This window comes from Coptis chinensis, chromosome 8 (genome assembly GCF_015680905.1).
Source record: "Coptis chinensis isolate HL-2020 chromosome 8, ASM1568090v1, whole genome shotgun sequence".
In the NCBI taxonomy this organism is placed as follows: domain Eukaryota; kingdom Viridiplantae; phylum Streptophyta; class Magnoliopsida; order Ranunculales; family Ranunculaceae; genus Coptis; species Coptis chinensis.
The window spans coordinates 33622569-33633055 of NC_141463.1; positions in this window are offsets into that span (position 1 = coordinate 33622569).

Here is a 10487-nt window from a genome sequence, read left to right on the forward strand (position 1 = left end):
TATTACCACTATCTTTTCTCTACTTAATATGTATCCTTTCTAGATAAATGTTTTAGAGAATTATTGTTAGGTACTTATATGTTCTTCTTCCTACTTATTTTGGTATTTCAAGTAAATTTTTCTTCTTCGTTCCTACTAATTTTGGTACTTGCATAAATCGATCTACTCAAATTCAAATTATTGTAGGCAAGCAATATGCACAACTATAAAATTCAGTATGTTCCCTTTTGTTTTGGTAAATCTTTGATGATCTATGATTTTGAACTTCCGATTTTAATGATTTTGACATAAGATATTATTTTAGATTTTTATTACTCATCACTGCCTTTGCTTAAGGACCTTTGAACATATAGTGTTAGGCATGTTAGTACTTAAAGCTAGCACATGCATATGACTATGTACATTGATATACCATAATGCTTAAGCAATCACTTGATATTTGCTTTCCCAAGAGTCTTGACTTCGACTGTTTGAAATTGTTTGATAATGGTTACAAACTGTAATTGCAATTATCTGAGATTTTGTTATTAGTTGCAATGATAGTATCATTGATTTCTAATATATAGTTCGTTTTTGTCACATGCACTTGAGTGACAAATTTTTATGAAATAAAACCAAATACACACATCATGCCAATTCTGCCAACGATGACAACCTTATTTTTGGTCATATATTGAGGCAATAACTATATTTTGTTATAATATATATTATAAAACCTAGAGGATGCTCCTGTTGAATGTATTTTTTTTCTTTTATTTTCTTTCTCACATACTTAGTTCTTACATTTTCTAAAAGTGTTGTATGTGTCAGAATATGTGCTCATGTTTTAATCAAAATGTTAACTCTCTCACTACTACAGAATGACACTTATACCACTATTTTTAAGTGTGGTATAAATATATTTACCACTGTTATGCAACCGTGGCAATAGGTGGTGTGGTATATAATAATAGCAAAACTGTGGTATATATGTTTAACGGATACCACGGTTTTTCAAAAACCGTGGTTTGTATGCCCATGATATACCACGGTTGTCAACAGAACCATGGCATATAAGCTATTGAAATCGTGGTTTATATTAGTGTATGTGTTATAATACCGTGGTATATAGTTATACTAAACACTACGGTTTATGCCAAACCGTGGTATTTTAATAATAATACTAGTAACAGTCTTCCACTTAAAAACCGAACCTGCATAACAAAATTTACACAGCTTGCCTACGCACAACATTTCCATCTTCCCAACAAATTCCAAAATGTACAATAAACTATCAAACATTGCAAAAAAAAAAAAAAAAAAAAAAAAAACTTCTATTAATTTTTTGAGTGCACTAAGAAAACAAACTTCAAATTCCTTTTCATAAATTAAAAAGGTAAGACTTATAAATTAAACTGGAGGGGTCCGAACATAGCTAAAACTCATCCTCATTCACTTCCGGCTGAAACACCATTTTCCTGGATGAACTGAATAATATCGAGTCGAACATCGTCAAGTTCATCTTGCGTGTATGTCTCCTTCAGTTCTAAATTTGTCATCTGGATGAGTCAAAGCACAACATATGGAGTTACTATATAAAAATAAGGTGAAGTCTTTGAGCCAAATAAAGTGTTTGTCAAAACTTTCGAATACCTTATTTTCAAATGATCAAGTTGAACAAGATTCTACTATTTCCCTCATAAATTTCATTGTATAATACCCACACTCTGTGCCACCTGGTTGATATGGGCCCTAACATATAGACTCACAACATATGTAAACATATACTTTTCAAAGAAAAAGACAATAATGTGTAGGATTTGTTTACCTTGAACTTGTCCCACTTTAGCGGAACTCATTTCCCATCAACCTTTTGCAATGTGAGGACCGCACTTCACAATAAGATAAATGCAAAACATTTAATCCACAATCGCTAGTGGGAAGTCTAATTGGAGACGTCTTTAGTACTTCATTTAATTTAATCCTTTATATACCTTCACTATGGTAGTACCTCAAAATGTTAAGATATGTCAAAAAATAAAGCTACGCTCACCTCCTAAAATATATTGCTATATCCGAGCTTGGTTCACCATGCTTTGAATCCAACCAAATGAAAGACATATGTGCTAGATCAATGACAATTAAAATCTAATGCCCGCTATGAAAGAAAAGAAGGGGGAAAAAATAGAATGGAAAACAATCAGTATAATTGATAGTTTTATCAATTTAAACAATACACTGTGATAGGATCGTTTATGTCCTTACCCTAGATGGTAAGGAATGAGAACAATTTTCTTTCCACTTGCATTCCACAATGTTTCTACAATAATTTCAGTTTTAGCAGTTCCATCTACTCTTGTAAAGGATAAAGGATTAACAAATCCAACGATGTCACGGCAGCAGCTCACAAATTCACTGCAAAGGATTCTAAAAGGAAAAAAATCACTGTCATAAATAAATTTAAATAACTAATATTTGATTAAAATCACCAATAATAAAACCTTCAAGATATGCTTACCTCATGTATGCAATTAAACAAACAACTTCTAAGCTATCCATATTACACACAACCAACAAATCACATTTCTCTATAACAAATTTTTCTGTATCTTCTCCAAACAACTCTTTTCCAACTGGAAAAAATACCACACCATGGGTTCTGGGAAGCATGATATTGAGCAGTCCCTTGAAAGAATCAATTGGACCTTGATGACGACTAGCACTACTTTTACTTGTCTCTTCCTAAATTATTGAAAATTCAAACCAACCAGGAGTTAAAATCATAGCGAATCGGAAATTAAAAAATTGCATATAAAAGGCTCTTTTACCTCAATGTCGTCCTTAAAAAAAACAAGGTCTTTTGGCCATGGAACTTGTGTGCTAACTGCATCTTCCACATACACGAACTCGTAATTCACTTGTATAGGAAGATAGTAACGACCAGCATCCTTAGAAACAAGTGACTTAACCGCCACACAAAAATTCCCAGATCCCAAAAGATGACCGTGAACTTTATCGTTTGGTCCACACTCCTCGTAGACCATTCCTTTAGCAACAATATTTGTTCTAGAATTCACAACTAAACTACACTCTTGCTCCTATAACCGGCCAAGCAAATCCTATTGGAACCAAAGCAAATTATTTCTATATTGCAAAAAGTTAATTAAAATTTACCTTCCCTAGACCAGATTTGGGACCCAAAGAAGGTGATTGACCTGTTCCTTTCTTATCTACTCTCTTTACATGATCAGATTTCAGCTTTGATGACGGTTGTGTTGTTTTGGCCTTGTCTTTGGACTACATGTAAAAAAAAAACAAATTATTATGCATGGAAAAATGAATAATATAATTTCATATAAAAGGCTCTCTCAATTTACCTCAATGTCATCCTTAAGCAAAACAAAGTCTTTTGGCCACGGAACTTGTGTGCCAACTGCATCTTCCACATACATGATCTCATCATTCACTTGTATAGGAAGATGGTAAGGACCAACATCCTTAGAAACAAGTGACTTAACCACCACACGAAAATTCCCAGATCCCAAAAGATGACCGTGAACTTTATCGTTTGGTCCACACTCCTCATAGACCAATCCTTTAGCAACAATACTTGTTCTAGAATTCACAGCTAAACTACACTCTTGCTCCTGTAACCAGCCAAGCAAATCATATTAGAACCAAAGCAAATTATTTCTATATTGCAAAAAGTTAATTAAAATTTACCTTCCCTAGACCAAATTTGGGACCCAAAGAAGGTGATTGACATGTTCCTTTCTTATCTACTCTCTTTACATGACTAGATTTCAGCTTTGATGACGGTTGGGTTGTTTTGGCCTTGTCTTTGGACTACATGTCAAAAAAAACAAATTATTACGCATGGAACAAAAAAGAAAGTTGTGGATCATGATAAACAAAAATACTTGCTGAAATTTTCTCACTACTTTACGCCCTTGATGTTCAGTAGAAGAGCATACCATATGATCTCTACTGACACTAGTAACGCTGTTTGAAGAGATCTTTTCGGAGCCTCCATTCTCCAACCTTTGGACTCTTTCTGACACCATCCTTAATTCTTCTAAAGTCCTGCATTCTGGTTTTGTTCGAACAAATTTTGGGTCTGTAATTCTTGTATTCTTTCTTAGTCCTCTTGAATTGTTGACTCAAGGTTAGCGATGTGTTTTCGTGAGCCACGTTTCATGAGGCTGAAGTACGTGGTGGGTATAACCCCCTTCCCTACAGATCTCACACGACCAGAATGTTTGGGTGTGCGTAATGCTAAAGTTAAGGCGTCTTTGCTTCCTTGAGTAGATACCTTCCCCTCTGTAACTTGGCTTTTCAGCACATCCTTAATATATATTTTTTCAAATAAAAAAGGAATTGGAATATATTAGAACACAAGCATTGATAAGGACCATAAAAAGTATTGACAAAAAGTTAATAGGATCTTACGATCTTTTCATCTACTTCTTTAGTAGCATCGTCTTTGTATGTTCCTTTTTTCGTTTGGTGAGATCTTTTCCATATTATAGTCCTATCAGATGGATCAAAAGCTGGTCCCAACTCTTTTTTCTATGGTTAAGCAATAATCATGCAAACAACTTAGTCAGAACATATTTGCATGGTGTATACGTGTCTACGAAATCTAGACAAATGTTAACAATGCACGTACTAAATTTTCGCCAAGATTAGCCAAACTCATCTTTCCCGTCTCGTCTGGTGGTTATATTTTTGATGCCCGCTGTGAATTGAGCTTGCTAATTTTCCTGCAAAACAATTCTACACTTATCATCTCATTTGGGTGAGGACAGAAGCCTGCTAAAACTGATAATACAATCCCAACACGCAACTAGACTCGAATCATCTATCAGCAATATCATCTAGATGGAAAAAATAAAACAATAGAATAAGAGTGCTGAAATTATGCTACTCTAATGTGCTGAAAAACAAGCTACTCTTAGCACTCTTATGCTACTCTAATTTGCTGAAAAACAAGCTGCTCTTATGCTATTCTTAGCACTTTTATGCTACTTTAATGTGCTAACTCCACTAAAATTATGCTAACTCTAATGTGCTGAAAAACAAACATGAACGAAACATAAGAGTGTTGAATTGATGCCTGATCAACAACAGGGGGCGGCTCTCGAGGCACTGTCGCAGGCGCGAAAGCGATTCACCGAAAAAGACATCAAAGAGCTGACAGGCTTCCTTTAGTTCAGGTTGATGGCTATAGTACCAAAAAAGCCAGTTTCTCATAACTGACAACTACTAGACAGAATACGTAAATGAAAGCATTCCCTGAAATTGATCGGGTAAAGCAAACCAGATCGAAGGCACTGAATTGATAAGACACTAACAGGGACATAGTACAAGGAAAACCCGAGTAAAATAATATGCCAACATAGGTCATACAGAGCTTACACCAACTTAATGACACATGTTGATTACTGACAATGCCTGAAACCTTATAAGCCAACTGATAAAACTCAAAATACATTAATATGACCCTAAAAAAAATGTAATATACCTATTTCTCATCTATCAGCCACTAATTGAGTAAATTCTAATCTTCCAAGAAGTGTTCCATTAATATTGACGTGTGTGTGTGTGCTGAAAGGGTGTTTCTGAGGTATTTTTCCAAGACGCTACAACGAAGGCACAGTCTGATCTCAAAGGGTGTCAACTGTCAACACATACTTCACCAACTTCCAACCTTAGAACACTTCAAATGTTTGATTTGCAGACAAAAAGATTATGAGACTTATCTGTTGAAATAAAGATAAAAGATAAATAATATTCTAATTCTAAGGAATCCTGTTGTCAGCCATGATACTTAAAGTTTGGCATTATGACTTCAACAACATACAAATGAAGATGATCACCAAGTTCTAATCCATTTAAAGATGCGACCATAAGAATAGATGAAGCCATCCAGACAAGTTAAGCTAACCGCCTGCCATGTCTACCCCGAAGGTATCTTTGGTGTTGTTATTCCTAAAAGTCTCTTCTTTCACTTTGTTTCCACACTTCCCCTACTTTGTTGTTTCAGAATTGAGAGGCACGAGATAGCCCCCAAAAAAAGGCGAAATCCACGAGAAGGCCTCTTTGACTAAAGAGAATCGCTCTTTTCCACCTCCCTAATGGTCTGAAAGCGGAGAGAGGAAGACCTCGATCGAGGAAAGCCCTTGCTATTTTCAAGTTCAAGGTTTGATCAAAGGATCAAGGTACGAGTAGACCAAGAAGCGAGGACTTACGAGATGCTTTAGTAACAACCTTGAAGCTTAAACCGGTCATAGTTGCGATGTAGAGGAGAACATTCTCTACCAGAACAATACCAGAGATAAAGGAAATGACACTAATAGTAAGTAGTAAGCCAGCTTTCTACTAATAACAAGATAGGGAAGTGATCTCTTCATGTCAAAAGGAGGATGGCCTTCGTTTTGCTCGGGTCTCCGCTGGGAATACTATTATAAAGATTGATCAACATTAGCCGGCCTTTTCTTGAAAAAAATCGAGAACCTAGTAAGGGGAAGGGTGATCGTCAAGTGTCGTTAGGACGCTTTAGCCTATTACAAGGAAGATCATCTCAATCATCAGACTGAGAGCAAGGGCGAGAACTTGAGAACATTCTTTCTCTTATAAATTCAGGGGCCATTTTTCCAACATATCCAGTATATGCATACCCACGGCCTCTGTCAATATCTATATGAACTGGTGGCTCTACTAGGAGCCGCAAGCGGATGGATCGACCTATTGATAAACATCGATCAGGTCGTAACCATATTCTAAAGCTTTGTCATGCTATTTACCCTAGTTATGATCCTATACCCTTAGTCGAGTAGAAGCCCGCTCCGCTCTCGATTTTTGCAGCAAGCCAGACTTTCTTTGCTTTAGGACCATTCAGTCCCCTTACCTAAGGGTACTCTATTGTTCTTTCTCTATTATATCAATCTGGAGGTTTTGTTTTCTTTGAATTGAATCTTCTTTTCTTACGTTAATTTGACTTTCACTTTAAGGTCGGAAGCATCTGTGTGGACTTCGAGCACCTTTTCGAAGTCTGGCAAGACTAGAACAGGCTCATGTTAAACTATTGAGTTGCGATCCGCTTCTTCCGTTAATTCCTCGTAAATGAAGTCGTCAGCCGAAGACTATCCCGATGGTAAAGCGGCTCAACTCGTTCTAGTGCTGGCTTCTTGATTTCCCCATCCATATCGGTCAGTTCTCTCCGCACCTCGTCTAGATAATGGTAGGTTTAACTCAAAGTCAGGCATCTTGTCAACTCTTCGGCACCGGTAGTCTAGCGAGTAAGCAACTCTCTCTTTAGTGACTCCAGGCAGGAGTCTTACCCGCTAAAACTCTTATTCGAGAGATTGAATTGGGAATCTATTTCAAGACTTCGTCATTGAGAGCAACTAACTGCCATTATTCCGAGGCTTATAGATGGAGAACCCGGTTCCCTGTAAAGCATTGTACCCTGGGCAAGACTCACCTATAGGGTGAAAGATTCAGGTAGCTCACCATCTAGTGAAGTTTATTTCCTTGTCTTTTTTTATGATGGAGATTAAGTTACATAGCCCAGCTCCCCGCTTTGAAAGCTTCATCTTTATGACATACATGCATCCCTTTGCCCCGACAAGCCCCTCGCAGGCCCCGCTCTTTTTAGTTGTTTTCAAAAGAAAGAATTGATTGACAAATCTCCGGGTTAACTCCCCTACTAACGGACTTTTATCGGGCTTGAAACTTTCAGGTTCTCTTACTCGACTAGAGGGCTTTCCCTCACATCCTACTCTTCATTATAGAAGGTTCTTTTCGTCCAATACGGGGGAATCAACTTCATTTAATGCCTGTGATCTCTCTCGGTACCGCAAGAAGATCAACTGCATTGCCAAGCTCCAACTCGCTTTTAGCTTTAGTCGATCGAGCAACTCTCCTCCCGGAGTTCGAATCGGCAAGAGATAAGAGGGACGATACTTAACAGCAAGGAAGTGGAATCAATCCCGTTTGCTACAGGATTCTTTCGATCCGTAAACCTACTAGAAAAAGTAAAATCTCGGTTTGAAACCCCAATTCAGCCAGAGGCATCTTCCCACGGCTTAGAAAATATCCACTAGAGATTCCCTCTCACTCCTAGTCGAGATCTTCTCTTTCTCCAATCCCGTAGACGGGCGAGCATCTCCTAACCTTAAGAAGTGAGTTTTCAAGAGAAGGAGTACCGCTCTTCAACTCCGCCTGCTCCGTTCGTTGATGTTTAGCCACGATAGATAACGTAGCTTCGGGCCTTCTTGCGAGTCTTATCGTACCACTTGCTCTCAATCCCGTAATGCCCTTGTTGTTATAGAAGCCCTGGCACATTTCAAGCTTGAGCTAGCCAGCTTTCAAGCCTTTTATTTTAGTACCCTAAGATAAGCTAAGACCAAACTAAACTGATGTGACCCACGCACGCCCCTTCTTTTTCTGCCCTTTCATTAGAAAGAAAGCCTGTAAGGTAAAGGTCAGGTGAACGAAGCCAACTACGGAATAAGAGCTGGGGAAGAGCAGGAGAGCAAGACCCTCTGAAAGAAAAAGCCCAGAGAGAAGCGGGTGCTATAGCTAATTGTCCACCCTTCCAAGTTTTCTATGTTACTATGTTTTCTGGCACAACTACAGCTGTCAGGGAACATTGTAGATCTTCTATGGGAATGCCGACTACAGAAACTAAAAGACTACGACTACAAGCCAGCCGGAAGCGAGTCGCTTCTATTCTCGTTGGGGCTAATCCTGCCCCAGTTAGACTTCCTAAGTAATACATTCTAAAATGCTTGGCATTCCTTCCAGTTCAAAAGCCGACACCCCGCCTAGATCAAAAGCAGATAAGCCCATCATTTCTCTTCTATGACTTAAATGAAACAACTCATCCTAGCTTGAAGCAGAGCCTCATATATTCTTATGTAGTGACTCCAATTTCCACACTCATATACAACCAAATGGTATTCATGCCAATAGAGACCTAACTTTCTGAATTATCTTTCTAGGTTCTTTTTAACCATTGAATGACAGTACCAGATTCACTTATCTGCTTTGGTCAGTTATAAGGACTTGGCATGCAGGGTACTTCTAAGACCCTCTGATCTCATACAGTAAGCAAGGAGATGACATGGATTAGAGAGAGACAATGGGCAGAGGTTAATAATACTACGAGAGAATTGAAAACATATCTATTATCAGCCAATAGTCATACGCAATTCATTGTTTTCAACATATAAACAGGAAGAAAGCAAAAAAAAACAACTATAAGCAGAAATTCAGTGTTAAAATAGTATACCTGAAATTCATCAGTCAATCTCGATTTAACAAACTTGTCCCAATCTTCTTGGCTGATATATTTTTCGTATATTTTGGGAAGTTTTCTAAGCAATTCAAGTTGGTTTTTAAATGGTGTGATGTAGAACCTGGTCAGCCTGCTCTTGAATTCTCTCCATTTCTCACCGATATCTTGCAAAGTACCTTTCATTTCATGGTCTTCCAAATTGAATTCCCCATAAACACATACAAGAGATTTTGAAACTAGCAAAGAATTAAGACTATTTAATTAAGTAATTTTATTTTCAAACTTTTTACCTTTATAAATTTCCATAATCTGTTTCGCTTCTCCTTTGACATCATGCCAATTGTCATAAGTAGCAATGGAAACTCGAGAAGTAGCCAGCAAACCTGAGTAGCTAGCCAAATCTTTCCCACCTTCACCAATACGTTGACCATTTTGATTGAATACAACATCCACACTTTCATTCTCTTTCATCTTTGTAAGACATGAGCATACAACTGCTCCTCTACCTTTCCTTTTCTCTCCAGTACGTTGAGTCACATTTTCTTCCATGTTTGAGTCGGGAGTCTCGTCAACTTCCGTGTTAGAATTGAAGTTTTCTTCTGGATCCATGTTTGAGTCAAGAGTCTCGTCAACTTCCGTGTTAAGATTGAAGTTTTCTTCTGGATCCATGTTAAATTCTTGTAGAGTGTAAACATGAATAAAAGCACATGAAGCCAAATAAGATAACAACTATAACTTCTAAATTGATTACACAATTTTACTTAAGCAGAAGATAACAAATCCAAATAAATTTTATTAAGGAAAAAAATAAACGAAACAAACTTTTCTTAGTGATAAACTAAAATGAAAAAATATCCAGTACAAGATAAACCAACTCCTTTGGAAGGAAAGAAAATATGTTTTAGGTCAAATCGACCCATATCCCCTCACAATTTGCACTAGCATAAGAACCCAAAGAGTCAACTTCTGGAAAACTTTTATTGTTTGTATGGCCAATAGAGCAACCAACGTTGATCTCATCCTCATGGTAGTCTCTTTCAGGAGCCCTTAATGTTATTGACCATCTTGGGTCGAGCTGGTCGGGTACATAAAATACTTGCTTGGCTTGGGAAGCCATAACAAAAGAGTCTGATTTATGGCCTATTCTACCAAGATCGATAGATGTGAAACCCAATTCATCCACTTTGATGCCATTTCTACTGTC